Here is a 16308-nt window from a genome sequence, read left to right on the forward strand (position 1 = left end):
CGCGCGCGGGTAAGGAGGTGGTAGGGGCGGGGCGGGAAGAGCCGCTAACAATCGGAGCGGTTGTGGCGCCCTCGCCCGCTGCTCCTCTGCTCGGACATCCGATTTTCAGGCATCTTGGTGCGTTCGTCTTCTCTGGATTCCCAGATAAGAGCCTATCCGTCAGACATAGAGCGGTTTCCGGTGAGGTGAGACATGAATATTGCACGCGAGGTGAGGAAGGGCGGAGGGGTAATTGCAAGAGGTCAGTGAAGGTAGGAAAGGCGTCGGTGGTGACGGTCGTGAGCATTTCCTGGTGAAGCTCGCAGCTCAGAGCCATATCGGGTGGAGCGAAATTCTCACGAGAGGACGGAAGTCTCCCTCAGGTTCATTGCCGCGCGAGAGGAGACGCTGGGCGGACGTTTTTTTTTCCTCACGCAGAGCCCGCCGAGCATCGGATGGATTTCGGGAGACGCAATTCCCAGCGCTTGGAGCCACTCGGTCGCTCAGCCGCAGCAGCGGGAAGCATCACGCAGGTGAGCAGCCGATCGAGCCGGATCGCTTCTGCCGTGCCTGAGGAAGCCCTTCCGAGCACGTACGGGTTTGCTATGTCCTCCTCCCGGGGAAATGTGTCTGCGTGTCGGCGTGATGGTCAAGCGGCGATGACACGCGCGGACAGCCCCGTGCAAACAGCGCCTTTATCTCGCCCATCCGCGCTCGTCCCTCAAACGATAACGGGATGGGTCTTGGGACAACTTGGGAGCGTCCCGGTGCCGATAACCCGCGCGCCTCACCACGGGTTATTTTCCTCCTCCCGAGACGGCGCGGGCTGCGTGTCCTTCGGCTCTCGCGATGGCGCGATTACGGCTACGCAGACATTTCATATCGCAAAGATTCCTTCCTCATCGCATCGACACTTGCACATGGTTTCTGTGCGTCTCTGCATTTTAAACGGCTCTATTCGCCATGCTGGAAAAGGTGCGCAAAATGAACTCGTTCTTCTCCACACGAACCGTCGAGCTCCTTATTAATTCATTTTTTCCCTCCATACAAATTTTGCTTTTTGGGTATTTATTAATTTATTTTTTCCCTCCATACAAATTTGGCTTTTTGGGTATTTATTAATTAATTTTTTCCCTCATACAAATTTGGCTTTTTGGGTATTTATTAATTTATTTTTTCCCTCATACAAATTTGGCTTTTTGGGTATTTATTAATTTATTTTTTCCCTCATACAAATTTGGCTTTTTGGGTATTTATTAATTTATTTTTTCCCTCATACAAATTTTGCTTTTTGGGTATTTATTAATTTATTTTTCCCCTCATACAAATTTTGCATTTTGGGTATTTATTAATTTATTTTTTCCCTCATACAAATTTTGCTTTTTGGGTATTTATTAATTTATTTTTTCCCTCATACAAATTTGGCTTTTTGGGTATTTATTAATTTATTTTTTCCCTCATACAAATTTGGCTTTTTGGGTATTTATTAATTTATTTTTTCCCTCATACAAATTTTGCATTTTGGGTATTTATTAATTTATTTTTTCCCTCACAAATTTGGCTTTTTGGGTATTTATTAATTTATTTTTTCCCTCATACAAATTTTGCATTTTGGGTATTTATTAATTTATTTTTTCCCTCATACAAATTTTGCATTTTGGGTATTTATTAATTTATTTTTTCCCTCATACAAATTTGGCTTTTTGGGTATTTATTAATTTATTTTTTCCCTCATACAAATTTGGCTTTTTGGGTATTTATTAATTTATTTTTTCCCTCATACAAATTTTGCATTTTGGGTATTTATTAATTTATTTTTTCCCTCATACAAATTTGGCTTTTTGGGTATTTATTAATTTATTTTTTCCCTCATACAAATTTGGCTTTTTGGGTATTTATTAATTTATTTTTTCCCTCATACAAATTTGGCTTTTTGGGTATTTATTAATTTATTTTTCATCTAGATACATGACTCAGCCTTTTTATTTGTTTTGTTTATATTTTATTCTTCTCCACACAAATTGGGCTTCTTATCTTTTGTTTATATTTTCCACACCAATTAGGCTCCTCCTCCTCCCCCCCCCTCCCCCCCACCACAATGATTGGAATTATTACTCGCGCCAGAGGAGAGGGTATTGCATTTGAGTCCGTTTATCTGTCTGTCTGTTTGTCCGCACAGAATAAATATGATTTTCTCTGCAACCGTTGGCCCAATTGACAGGAAAGTTTCACCATAGGTGCAACTCCACCTGTATAAATTTTTAATGATAATTATGACGTCATAGGTCACATGGTTCAGTAAAGAACTTTCCATGGGGAATAAAATATGTTAATGATGATGTCATAGGTGCCTCCATTATGACGTCTTAATTCGACAAGTACAAAACATCATCGATTAAGATGAAATTTCTTGAGTGTCATGTTGGCATAAATTTGTGGAGAAAAAATAATAATGACGTAATCGGTCACGTGGCTCAGCCGTCTTGGAAAAACCGAAGAAATTTCCACCTCCATATATCCGAAAGCTCTGCATATAAAAAATTGAGACATGGCTCATTGTAAAGAACTCTCCATGTGGAATAACATCTGTTAATGATGATGTCATAGGTGCCTCCATTATGACGTCATAATTCGACAAGTACAAAACTTCATCTGATCAAGATGAAATTTGTTGAGCATAATCTAGGGATAATTTGGTGGAGAAAAAAAATTATGACGTCATTGGTCACGTGGGTCAGCCGCCACATTTGTTTTAACACAAAAGCCTTAAAAGTACTGAAAACATCCTGGCGAGGGTCTGCAATCTCTGCTCTTTCTTGTTTATCTTATTTTCCTCACACTAATTGAAGTTTTTATTTGTTTTGTTTTATTTTATTTTTCTTCACACGAATTGGGCTTTTAATGTTTTGTTTCTATTTTCCAAATCAATTAGGCTCCTCCTTCCCAACGACAAAAATTGGGCTTATTTATTTGATTTTTTCCCCCACACACATTGAGCTTTTTACTTGTTTTGTTTTATTTTATTTTTCTCCACACCAATTGAGCTTTTTATGTTTTATTTTATTTTTCTCCACACCAATTGCGCTTTTTATATGTTTTATTTTATTTTACTTTTCTCCACACTAATTGAGCTTTTTTTTTTTTTTTTTTTTTTCTCCACTCCAATTGGGCTTTTTATTTGTTTTGTTTTATCTCATTTTTCTCCACACCAATTGGGCTTTTTATTTGTTTTGTTTTATCTCATTTTTCCCCACACCAATTGGGCTTTTTATTTGTTTTGTTTTAACTCATTTTCCCCGCACCAATTGGGCTTTTTATTTGTTTTGTTTTATCTCATTTTCTCCACACAAATTGGGCTTTTTATTTGTTTTGTTTCATTTTATTTTTCTTCACATGAATTGGGGTTTTTATCTTTTGTTTATATTTTCCACACCAATTAGGCTCCTCCTTCCCCACCACAAGAATTGGGATTATTTATTGTATTTTTTCCCCACGCACTCATTTAGCTTTGTTTTGTTTTATTTTATTTTTCTCCACACAAATTGGGCATTTTATTTGTTTTGTTTTGTTTTATTTTTCTCCACACAAATTGGGCTTTTTATCTGTTTTGTTTTGTTTTATTTTTCTCCACACAAATTGGGCATTTTATTTGTTTTGTTTTGTTTTATTTTTCTCCACACAAATTGGGCTTTTTGTCTGTTTTGTTTTGTTTTATTTTTCTCCACACAAATTGGGCATTTTATTTGTTTTGTTTTGTTTTATTTTTCTCCACACAAATTGGGCTTTTTGTCTGTTTTGTTTTGTTTTATTTTTCTCCACACAAATTGGGCATTTTATTTGTTTTGTTTTGTTTTATTTTTCTCCACACAAATTGGGCTTTTTATCTGTTTTGTTTTGTTTTATTTTTCTCCACACAAATTGGGCTTTTTATTTGTTTTGTTTTGTTTTATTTTTCCCCACACAAATTGGGCTTTTTATTTGTTTTGTTTTATCTCATTTTCTCCACACAAATTGGGCTTTTTATTTGTTTTGTTTCATTTTATTTTTCTTCACATGAATTGGTTTTTTAAATCTTTTGTTTATATTTTCCACACCAATTAGGCTCCTCCTTCCCCACCACAAGACTTGGGATTATTTATTGTATTTTTTCCCCACGCACTCTTTTAGCTTTGTTTTGTTTTATTTTATTTTTCTCCACACAAATTGGGCATTTTATTTGTTTTGTTTTATTTTTCTCCACACAAATTGGGCTTTTTATTTGTTTTGTTTTGTTTTATTATTCTCCACAAATTGGGCTTTTTATTTGTTTTGTTTCATTTTATTTTTCTTCACACGAATTGGGCTTTTTATCTTTTGTTTATATTTTCCGCACCAATTAGGCTCCTCCTTCCCCACCACAAGAATTGCGATTATTTAATGTATTTTTCGCCACGCACTAATTTAGCTTTGTTTTGTTTTGTTTTATTTTTCTCCACACAAATTGGGCTTTTTATTTGTTTTGTTTCGTTTTATTTTTCTCCACACAAATTGGGCTTTATATGTTTGGTTTTTTTCGACACAATTTAGGCTCACCACCCTACCCCCACCAGAAGAATTGGGGTTAATTGTTTATTTATTATATTTCCCCACACACTAATTGAGCCTTTTATTTGTTTGATCTTTATTTTTTCCTCCACACAAATTGTTTAAAAAAAAGGTTTTTATAGATTTCTCCACATGAACTGGGATTAATATTTGTTTATTTATTTGTTTATTTATTTTCCCTGCACACTAATTGAGCCATTTATTAGTTTCATTTATATTTTTCTCCACAAAAATTGAGCATTTTAATTTCTTTTAACTTTTTTTTTTTCTCTAAAAAAATTTATGATTTATTTATTTATTTATTTTGCTTCCAACGTGTAGCTTTTGTGAATGCATTCTCACTCTGGCAAAGAAAAAGTAATAATCCTCGACATGCAAAAGCATTTCCTCAGCCTTCCAAGTGATGGGAATGGAAGGCTACGTCTGAGGAACAATAAGTGATCTCATCATTGCAATTAATGTAAGTATTGTGAGCCAAAGAAGCCCCAAATGCATAAACCTCTCCACTCATGAGGAGAAGCTGGTGTTTGTAATGTACACACAAGTACAATCCCAACAATATACCTTTTGTAATGCATTTGGTCTTTATAGTTTAATGTGGTGAGGGAATATTGGGATGTTGGAGCATATTGGGAAATTATTGGCATCCGTTTTAAATGCAACAGACCACTGGATTCCTCGGTTGTTGTAGAATTCTTAGTCATTCCGATTATAATCCCTCCGTTGCTCGGTTTGGCCCTTGAAGGCCGTATGCTTGGTCTTTTCATGTATTTTCACAGTTTTTCCATAAAATAGTAATTAAAACTTCGACCCACCTGAGCAAACACTTATTAAAACTAGAAAGCATTTCAAAATGCAAAGCCCATCCACTTCTGCTCTGTACTCAAACTAAAATTGATGAAAACAACAGCTAAAAAAAATGTTAAATTTATTAATTAATGTTCTCCATATTTTCATAATAAAGGTTTGTTAAAAATTTGATGTAAAAAAAAAAAAAAAACCCTCAAATTATCAAAACTCAAAGTTATAGCCTGGACTAAATAAAATCGCAAATGTTAAATAAATAAACATGGAAGCTATTGAAAAAAAACCCGTCTCGTGCAGGCGTGCGGCGGACGGGTTAATAAGGGCTATTTCTATTTATTGTGTTGTTTGCCCTTTTACATTTTGATCGATCCAATCATTGTATTCTCATAATAAAGGTTTGTTGAAAATTATGACTAAAGCTCCAGTGGTAAAACAGTTTTGCCCTGGACACACACACACACACACACACACACACACACACACACACGCACACCAGCAAACACTCGCGGAAGCACTCGCGCAAACACACACACACACACACACACACACACACACACACACACACACACACACACACACACACACACACACACACAATCTCTAAGAACAAAAGTCTGAGAACAACAAAATTTCAACAGCTTGGTCCATGCACCGTGATATCCTACCGAAGCGAAGCGGAGGTGGAAACTTAGGAGGACTCCTTTCCAACTCGTGAAACCCGGAAATAGAGATAACAACCAACGACACACACACTGTCTTTATACCAAAATAGCACATACACATCCTACACATATCTTTGAAATTTCGCATTGCAAAATATTTTGTTTCAGAATTGTTTATAAAATATGCAGAATGAAGAAAGTACAAATGCCGAATCCACGAAAGTCATTGTGGAAACCCTCACGTCATTTCCTCACTCTGCTTGAAACTCAATCTCTCTATATTTTATATCACAAATTTAATTCCAAACAGCGTCATTCCAATCACAAATTAATACTATAGCATTGATATAACAAAAGGCAATGTTAAAAACACTCATAATGCAAACTAATAGAGACTCGGATCTGACGGGATAACCAATACGGATACATTTTCTGGTGAGAAAGGGCGGATATGAAACACTTACAAATCAATAAATCTAAATTATAATTGTATAGAGAAATGTATGAAACTTCCCACCCACACTCTTACCCACATTTAGGATGGATAAAAGTGGCATTGTTCAAGTGGAAACTCAAAATCACGATTGTATTGAGATATTATCAAACCAGTGAATGTTCGTGATTGTGTGTTTATTTCCGAGCGAATGTTCGTGATCGTATGAGCTTGGCTCATATGGGCCTTGCTTCAAATCAACATGAAAGTTTTGCCCGTGTCTAGCCTGGTACACTCAGTCAACAATGGCACAATACCAGCTAGTAGGCCGTGCCGACAGTTCTGGAACCTGAACACCGAGAAGCCAAATGCAATAATATTCCAATCGATCAATGTAGAGGTAGTATGCACATTACGAGTGGGCTGTCTCTACGCAACAAGCAAAATTGACAAAGTTGCAAAGGTTATAATTATGGAAAAAATAGTTAAAATATAATGTCTTACCTGTCTTTGTATTTTAGTATTATGTCTGAACCGTAGAGGGTCATGATGAGGGCACTGTGCAGGATTTGTGGCTAAAATGTGTCGGTACAGCATTGTGTTTCGGCAAATTTCCTAGGCTTGTTTCCCCCAGGTAGTGATCCTGCTGATCAAATATGAATGCTGACAGCTCGAAGTGATCTTCACAAACAACACATTTCGAATGAACATAGGTTTTGATGTTGAGTTTGCTTGTTCCTTGGTTTTTCAACCACAAAGCACAAAGTTGACGATCTTTTTGTGGGTCAGGGATGCAAAAAAAACAATACTTCTGAGTTATGTGGGCAAATTTATCGATGATTGGACCAGTTAAACATAGGGGCAATACCCCTGGTGCTCATCTGGTAGAATAAACAGTATACTGCACTGAATATAGGTATTTTAAACCAATTTCAATGATTGCTCGAAGACAGGGCAGCATGTGGAATCATACTAACATAATCATAAGACTTTAAACAAACAAACAAACAAAAACAAGACCGAAAGCCTAACAGCGGCATAGCCAGGCTTGTAAAATATTATAAACCACAAACACATATGATTAGCTTTTTAAACAGTCGCTAATGCTGCTCCTAACATTAAACAAAGAAATTTGGAGGAATCCAGACATCCGTGAGGTAAGTTTTACTTACAGAACTGAGGGAAGATCTACTGTAATATATATATATATATATATATATATATATATATATATATATATATATATATATATATATATACCCCACAAGGATTGGGTACGTACCGTTTTGTTGGAAGAGACGTAACGCCGATGCTTTCGATATTTGATGGTCATTTTAACTATCGGTTTGTATATTTCACACTGAATGAAAAACGAAAAGGTAGAGCATGGCGATTGTGATATATGACAGGTTCGACAATATGTTCAGCATGAACGGCATATAAATAAAAATGGCGGAGTGTGGAGAGTCAGCCGCCGTACCACCGTAACGACATCAGGCGTAATCACATCACCCTGTCATGTGACCAGATCCTCAGCTCTGATTGGTATACGTTTGAGGGGACATACATACAGATGGACAAACACTGTTCGAGACGGCTTTGCCCGATGGGCTATGCCATAAGAATACCTATTTTGGGGGGCAACCCCCTCCCCACTCCACCAACCCCATATACCTCCTAAGACCCCAATTTTTATAATGCCTTGAACAAACATTGGTACATTATGGGTGATTAAGGTTGTGGTCAAGTTTCATGGAAATATTGTTTGTAGTTCAGGGGAAAAGCAAATTCCTATTTGGGGTGGTCAATCCTGGATCCACTTTGACCTCTGGTAGACCCCCTTAGACCCAGATTTTTTTTTAATGCCGTGAACAAACTTTAGTCACAACACAACAAATATCATTTGTGCCAAATTTGGTCACAATCTCTTCAGCGGTTTCGGAGAAGAAGTTGCAAGTGTTTATGGACGGACGGACGGACGGACGGGCTGACTGACTGACTGACTGACCACCATCGCATAAGCTCCCGTGAACTTTGTTCCAGGTGAGATAAAAACTTGGCACATTGGCATCTTGAACGTGAGAATAACCTGTGATGAAACTCCAAGGGACTACTTGAATGAAAACTGGGTGTTTGGGTCAATTTAAACACCCCTTTTTGAAGATAATTAATGGGATTGTGCTCTACACGCTGCTTTTGCAAGCCATGGCGATGCAGTAGGCAACACTACTTTTTTATGCACATAGTTTTTTTTTTACATGAGATCGCATTGTGTCACCTTTTTGTGTGCTCTGCTTGTATGTAATGTAGTTATATTAATATACGTATAAAAATAGTCGTGTTTGTGTTTGGTGTACCTTATCTGTGCCGTCCATCTTGAGACATCCGTAGATGCCCAGAGAACAAATAAACACTTTTTCTTAGTCTGAACTGTTGCTAAGCTTTATTTTTTGTTTTTGTAAACAGTTTATATTTTGAAATTTGGCTCAGGTTAAGATATTCTAGAGATTATCACATTTTTGTTGTAAAATTTGTGCGGAAGTTAAATCAAGGCACAAACACTACCTGGATGCACCCAGGGACGTCCGTAGCTGCCAGGAGAACAAATTAACACTATCAAATATTGTTAATGACTGTTAGTCAATTTTGAGTGCTATTCTTCGATGTTTGTTCATTGTCGCCTTTTTGTACGGTCTACTTACATTGATGATGTAATTTCATTTTACTAGGAGCTTGGAGCGATGCTATCTTCTATATAAAAGCCAATGAGACATTGGTTTGCATTTTCCTTTAAAGCTTTTAAACAGTCATTTTGTCACAATTCATAACTTATAAACAAACACACGAGCCATCACCTGTCGTAGGGAAGGGGTGGGAGTCCGGAGGGGAGAAGCAGGGGAAGGGGTAGGAGAAGCAGGGGAAGGGGTAGGAGGAGGCAAGGTAAGGCGTGGGAGGAGGGAGGCGAAGGGGTGGGGATGGAGGAGAGGAGAGGAGTGGGATGAGGGGTGGGGGTGGGGTAGAGTCCCTGTATATAGAGTACCGACATGGCGTGTCCAGAAAATTCTGGTCATTTTGTTTTTTGTGTACGTCATTTTGTTTTCATTAACAGTGAATCGGTTGATTCCATTTTGAGAAAATAATGAATATGACACGATAGCATGGTGTTTTGGTGGAAAAATATAATCTACTGTACAACACTTCCAAAATATAAATCAACATTGGAGAAAGACCTTTTTCTTGATGGCAAAATACAATTTAACTGCAGTAGTTCTATTTCATTGTAATTCTTTTTCCCCTTGTAATTATTTATTTAATATTCACTCATTCCTCATGTTTACTGTCTATTTTTATCTTATCTGTATTTCCATCACTTTAGACTTTCATATCTTCACCTCTTTATTTACTTGTTGCATTTCTCTGCCCATCTTCATTTCCTTTTCCTTTTCTCTCTATACCTTTAAATTTACTTTGTGGACATCGATTATGCTGTTTCACCAAACCCTCACACCCCCTTTTTTTTGAAATACATTTTCATTTCAGACTCAGTAAAGTGTTCATTTCAGACGCAGTAAAGACACTACACCACCATGGCCACTGCCCGCTATTGATACTACACTACAACAGGGATGATTGACGAATAAGAGCACACAGCTCCTTCCGGCTTTAAATCCAGATGCGAAATGTGTGAGTGGGTCCCCCCAGCTTTACGTAGTGAAGAAGTTAATCCAGCAAATCGAATTGCATGGGAGATGCTGACGCCGCGATCGCTATACCAACAATGATTCCAACATCCGCATCGCTCCACCAAGGCAAGGGAAAAACAAGCTTCTACTGTACGACACTTCCAATATATCAGATACTAAATACTATGATACCGAATATATTTGTTAGGCATAACATGCAAAAACTGTAAAAAAGCGGTAAGAATAACCTCAAATTATGGAACTAGTCAACCCTCGTTAATCCGACTCCGTTTATTCCGGAAATCTCGCTATCCGACCAAAACATCCAGGAACAGATTAACGCCATTCATTTTATCCCTCTAATCCGCAAAATCGTTTATCCGACAAGCTCACTAATCCGACATTGGGTGCCTGGAACAAAGTAGTCCGGATTAACGAGGGTTGACTGTACTTACTTTGTGGCTTCTCAGCGTGTGTCAACAAGTCCATTAGTTGTGGTGATGTTCACAGGAAGCACACACGGAGCTGGTGTGATGTTTGAAGGTGGTGGGGGTATCGCGAGGCAGAGAACATTGGTGTTCGTATAAATATCTAACTTGATTTATCAATTTTTTGTACATTTTTTTTATGTTGAAGGCTTCAGTCACTGATTATATAGTCCTCTTCAATGCCAGGCCTTAAATAAAAGAGCTGCATTGATAGAAACGTGAAGAAAGAGAGAATAGTCTGAGTTTTTGAGGAAGTAAAAAAATATCTGCTTTTTGAAAAGGGGAAGGTCGTAAGTGTTTGGAAATACATGATAAGGTAAAGAGTTCCAGAGTTTGGCAGAGGAGGGGAAGAAACAAACATCATAACGGCCCACCCTTGAGTTGCCAATGGCCACACAATAATCATGAGATGTAGTGGCTTGTTGAGTATTCCGTGGTCTCGCTAATGGCAGAGGGACACAAGTAGCAAGTTCTTGGGAGCAAAAACTAAAGTAATATCGATAGAAAAGAGAAAGAGGCAACTTTGCGGCGTAGTTTGAGTGGGTCGAGTTTTGAAGTCAGATTGGGAGAGTTGATAAGTCGGATTACTTTGGATTCAATTCTGTCCAGTAAGTATGTGGAGCTAGAATCTCCGCAGATGTGAGACCAGTACTCTATGCAAGTGTGAATAAATCCTTTATATAGTTGAAGCAACTGCTCGGAGGAGACGAATCTTAGACATCTGAACAGGACTCCTATTTTCTTTGAGGCAGATTTAGCTATTTGTGTAATGTGTGGATTCTAGGATAAATTTGATGTTGTGGTAATACCTAGTAGGTTTATTGAATCACATGGTGTAATTGTGGAGCTTTCAAAGGAGATTGGACAGTTGAGGGGTTTTAGAGGGAGAGAGATGGGAAGAAATTCAGTTTTAGAAGCATTACACTGAACCTTATTACATTTGCCCCACTGGCCTCACGCATTCCTTTAACCTGCCTCGTGCCCCCCAAGGAAGGTGACCCTCCCATTTGGGAACCAACGCTTTACACCTTTACACCTTTACACCTTCAAGACCTTTCAACACCCTTTGGACTCCTTTGACCTTTTGATCCTTTTTAGACATTTTAAAGAACCCTTTATACCTCTTTAGGCAATTAAGACCCTTCCGATCTAAAAGTATACCCTTTAGTCCCCTTCGACCTTTGAAGACCCTTTCAACCCTTTCAACCAGTTTAGACTTTTTCGACCCCTTTAGACCTCTGACTTTTAGGTAGACGTTTTCAGACCTTCCAGTCCTTTGACCTTTCGACCTTTAAACCTTTAAACCTTTACACCTTTACACCTTTTCAGACCATTTAGATTTTAGACCTTTCATTTGCAATCAATGACCTTTCATTTAGTAATTCCTTCCATTTATTTGCCACACAAACATGTCCTGGTGAGGGTCTGCAATATCCAATTGCTCTTTCTAGTTAGGGTACTCAGTCTTCCAGGCTGGAACCCTGTTGTTTTTTTTCTTCTGTTGATTATTCTGTATTATTAGGGTTCCAGTTTTTTCCAGGATGGGAAACATTGTTTTTGTTCCGTTTATTTTTCTTCTGCCACACTTTTGCATGTGCATTCCCTTTTTAATTCATTTTCTTGGTAACCATTGGTCTGATTGACACAAAATTTTCACCAAAGGATGCAACTACTCATGTAGATTTTTAAATGATAATTATCATGTCACATGTAATGTGGTGTGGGCGTCATGTTAGAAAAATGAAAAAAACTTTGGACCTCAATATCTCCAAAACTGCTTGATAGGGGGGAAATATTTTTTGTTGAAACTTGGCTCATTGTAAAGTACTTCACATGGGGAATAAGTGTGGATGATGATGTCATTGAGGTTCATTATGAGGTCATAATTCGACAAATACAACACTTTATCTGATCAGTTTGAAGTTACTTGATCGTGATCTACGCAAGAAACTACGCAAGATCTACGCACATGTTTTGAAGAATTCTAAGAAACACCTGCCTTGTCTGTATACTTTAGCCAATATGTTGATGAGAATTGTAAAAAAAAAAAAACTTTGTCTTTTTTCCCTTGTAAACAGCAATAGAGTCTGTTATCTTAAGTGACATTTAAGTGACACATTTTAAATTGAAATTTTCATATTCTCACCAAACTATTATCTTTTCACACCTTCTAAATCATGTGTAGCCATTTAGACCTGAGAAAAATGCTGTTTATTTGCAACGCCTGCCCTTTCCGGGCAGGCGTTGCAAATTTGCAACAGCTAATTGAGGATATAACTTACAATGCAGAAGCTCACTGGGGTATTTGCCTGGGTGGCTCTTTTCACATAAGCTACTGAATCGAATCGAAGTTCCGCTCCATCCCTGCAGAAGAATTATACAAATATATATATATATATATTGTAACGAATTTGAGAAGTGTAACGGTTTTGAGAAGGGTAACGGTTTTGAGAAGTGTAACAATTTTGGAGAAAGTGTAACGAATGTGAAAAGTATGGTTTTGTTGTGTGTAACACCCTCGTAATGTAAATAATGGTCGCAGCCGTCCTCCTAGTTAATTCCATGAAACTTACACACAGGCCACGATATATCTTTTTAAATAGTTTATTTCCTTATTCTATGTAGGCTAAATATGTGTTTCCCACTAGATTGACTCTGCATTGCATCAAACGAAATAAAGCGTAGGCCCCTCCGATGATCCATGGCAGCTCAAGTGCCAGGGATTCCCTCACTTGAGCTTTGACAGCAACCGTTTATTGCAGTACTGAACTGCTGTGCAACGTGACGGCGCCTTACCTGCAGCTGCTGACCGGTTTTCGCCATTTGCGGCCATTACGAACAAGGGGAGTGGCTAGAGAAGACGAGTCGCCCCCCTCGTCATAGGGGGGAGGAGTAAGTCGGCCCCGCTCATCCAACCCAGAACAAGGGGTTTGGCTAAGAGAGGGCGGAGCGGGAACCCCCGAGAAAGTGCGCGAAGGTTCGGTGAGGAGACCAATATAAGCCGCCGTGGGACGCACTCCACCCTCTTGCTCTGACCCCACCCTCTTGCTCTGACCCCGTCCTCTTGCTCTGACTCCGTCCTCTTGCTCTGACCCCGTCCTCTTGCTTGCTGTCGCTTGTTGTTGCTGGGGAGAAGGAAGACGCCTGAACGAGAGCAGGTGTGTGCGAGCCATCGTGCGACCAGCTGCGCTGCAGCTAAGGGGGCAGCTAAGGGGCCGCAGGCCACGAAAAGGACGCGCCAGGCAGCAATCCACGCTGGACCCTCCATTGCCTCCCAAAACAACCATCCATCCTCAAGCCATACCTGCCTGCAATATCCCCCGTGTAAGTGTGAACGTCGTCTGTCCTAATCGTTGTCCTGGGGTTAAGTAAATTGACTAGTATAAGCTAACGATTCACTGTGTGACTGCTTCTTCCATCCATTGCTTGTAAATAACTTTGATCGCTCTTTCTTTTTGCTTGTGTGTATAATAAATCCTGTTATTCCTCCGTACTCTGTCTTCTTCTCTCTTCCTTCTCTTTCGGTCGCTTTAGAGGTTTCCAAATTGAATATCTGTGGTGCGATCTGGTCAACGTTGGGGGAGTCGGGCCAATCGGGGATCCTGTAACGGTCGCAGTCATACCAACCGCTCGGTCAAAGTAACATCTTGTCCGCGACCCGTAACAATTGGTGTCTAGGAGTGGGATACGAGGCCCGAACCAAATTTTTTAAGAACGTGTAGAAAAAAATTTGGTCAAAATTACAAGCTGCCGAAATTTTGTTGTTTTATAAAACCCGAATTTTGAGATCGCGCCATGGACAATCAAGGCGATCGGATGTGCACACTTGTGCCAAACGCCCTCTCTCTCCCCCCAATGTCCTCTTTAACAAGCGCGCCCTTCTTCTTCTCAGCCCTTCTCCAAGCCACCCTTCCAACACGTCCTCTTTAACAAACGCCAGCGCATGAGTCTCTTGGTAAATGTGCTCGCTGGCAAGTCCCCCGCGCAGTCCTGTGAAGGGCTTTGCGCTCGCCCCTATAACTCGTCCAAGCAATCACTCCACGAGCCCAAAACCACGCCTGTCGGTGATGTCCCTTCAGCCCTGGTTGGCTGGTGAGGGCTTACCGGCTCCGCCTTTGATGGCTGGATGACGTGGCCACACCTTCTTCTTGGCATTCCGCCCCCTTTTTCCGGGCCTCACCGCGTGGCTTATGGCGGCGTTTGAGCGAGCTCCAGCTCAAGGCAGCGAACGCTGCTAACAAAGGCGCGTAACAAATTGGGAGAGCCATAGGGCAGACTGGAGGGCGCGTAATGGCGTCGCTTGGAGAGGGAGGTTGCAAACTGAACGGAATGGGGCCTACTTCTTATTTGATTGACACAACACAGATTCAACTATTGGAAACATGGCCTAATCTTATACACATACTAATGAAATAACTGGAATCCTATGGTGACCTACGTGTTGCTGTGGCCTAACTATGGGGTGCAACCTTTAACCATTTAATAATGTCATATTTACACAAGTGTGGGTTATACATCCGCAACACTGCACCCCCCCTTTTTCCAGGCTTGGCCCGAGCCGAAACAAAAGGGCTATCTTTTAAATTAATGTGACACTTAGGTGTGGTTACCCTCTACTTTTAACCTACTACCCTGAGTGCGACAGTTTTAACACTAAATATGTCCCCCCTGCTGCGTTGCGTCCTATCTAACTGACTCACGCCCACAATTAACCGAATTACGGAATGGTCTTCAAACTACGCATAGAGCCGGTGGGGAGCATTATTTACAAGACACTAATAATTTGATTATTTACAAAACTAGAACCCAGGACCTGTCTTTTGTGGGGAAAAAGAGAAGATGTTTTGATAAGAGGAAATGCCATTGCCATGCACTGCACCGATACACCATACCCATATGTACCAATATGCACCATAATAAAAAAAATGTTCCAAAAAGCACCATCATGAAAATGCACCAAACATTTCAAAAATAATAAAATGATGAATGATGTCTTCTTGCTTCTCTGCTGGGCCGATGTATCTTGGCTTGATTGATGGATCTTCTTCTTACTTGCTGTTACTTAATAAAAAGGGTACAAACCGCGTCCGCTTTTTTATTTATGGCCAGCAGGGCCAACGTAGGTGGTCCACCTGCATGGCATTGATGCCACTTTAAAACACAGTGGCCCGCAAGCCAGATACCGCTGGCAACAATGGTCGGTCCCAGCAGAGGGGCCAGGCCACAGAACGTGTGGTCCATAATAAGTGGTGCCAGGCCACAGAACGTGTGGTCCATATGGTGCATCAGTGCAGGCAGGAGGCAGCAAGGGTGCGGGCGCACGATCCAGGGCACCTGCACACTCCCCTCTGACAAAAGATGGTCCATGAGTGGGGAAGGAAGACAAAGCAGAGTTAGCGAGGGGCAAGGGCGCAAGGGTACACATAAAAACAAGGCAATGCGACATGAAGGGCGCGGGAGAGCGAGCTGAGAGTAGCGTTCGTCGCCCCCATGTCACCTACTCTACCCTTGCCCCTACCCCGTATTTACACAATTTACAAATTTACCAATTCCGTCTCTACGTTTTGTCTTTCCCATCCCCTCTAATCCAAATTTGTCACCAATCCCTCCTAAGGAGGAAGAGATGGAATAACCACAATGTCTCACCCCACGTCAAGATGCGTCTTTACTTT

General features: G+C 40.0%; 1 protein-coding gene across 1 annotated transcript in view; it reads left to right on the forward strand.

Moving 5' to 3' along the window:
• Positions 1 to 30: 30 nt before the first annotated feature.
• The window catches only part of NRXN2 (neurexin 2), an 871230-nt gene continuing 854952 nt past the window's right edge, over positions 31 to 16308 (forward strand). Inside the window, exon 1 of the mRNA XM_078784719.1 lies at positions 31 to 512. The gene's annotated coding sequence lies outside the window, so the exon portion shown is untranslated. The remainder of the gene's footprint in view (positions 513 to 16308) is intronic.

Source organism: Myxine glutinosa, chromosome 9 (genome assembly GCF_964187855.1).
Source record: "Myxine glutinosa chromosome 9, kmMyxGlut1.1, whole genome shotgun sequence".
NCBI lineage: Eukaryota > Metazoa > Chordata > Myxini > Myxiniformes > Myxinidae > Myxine > Myxine glutinosa.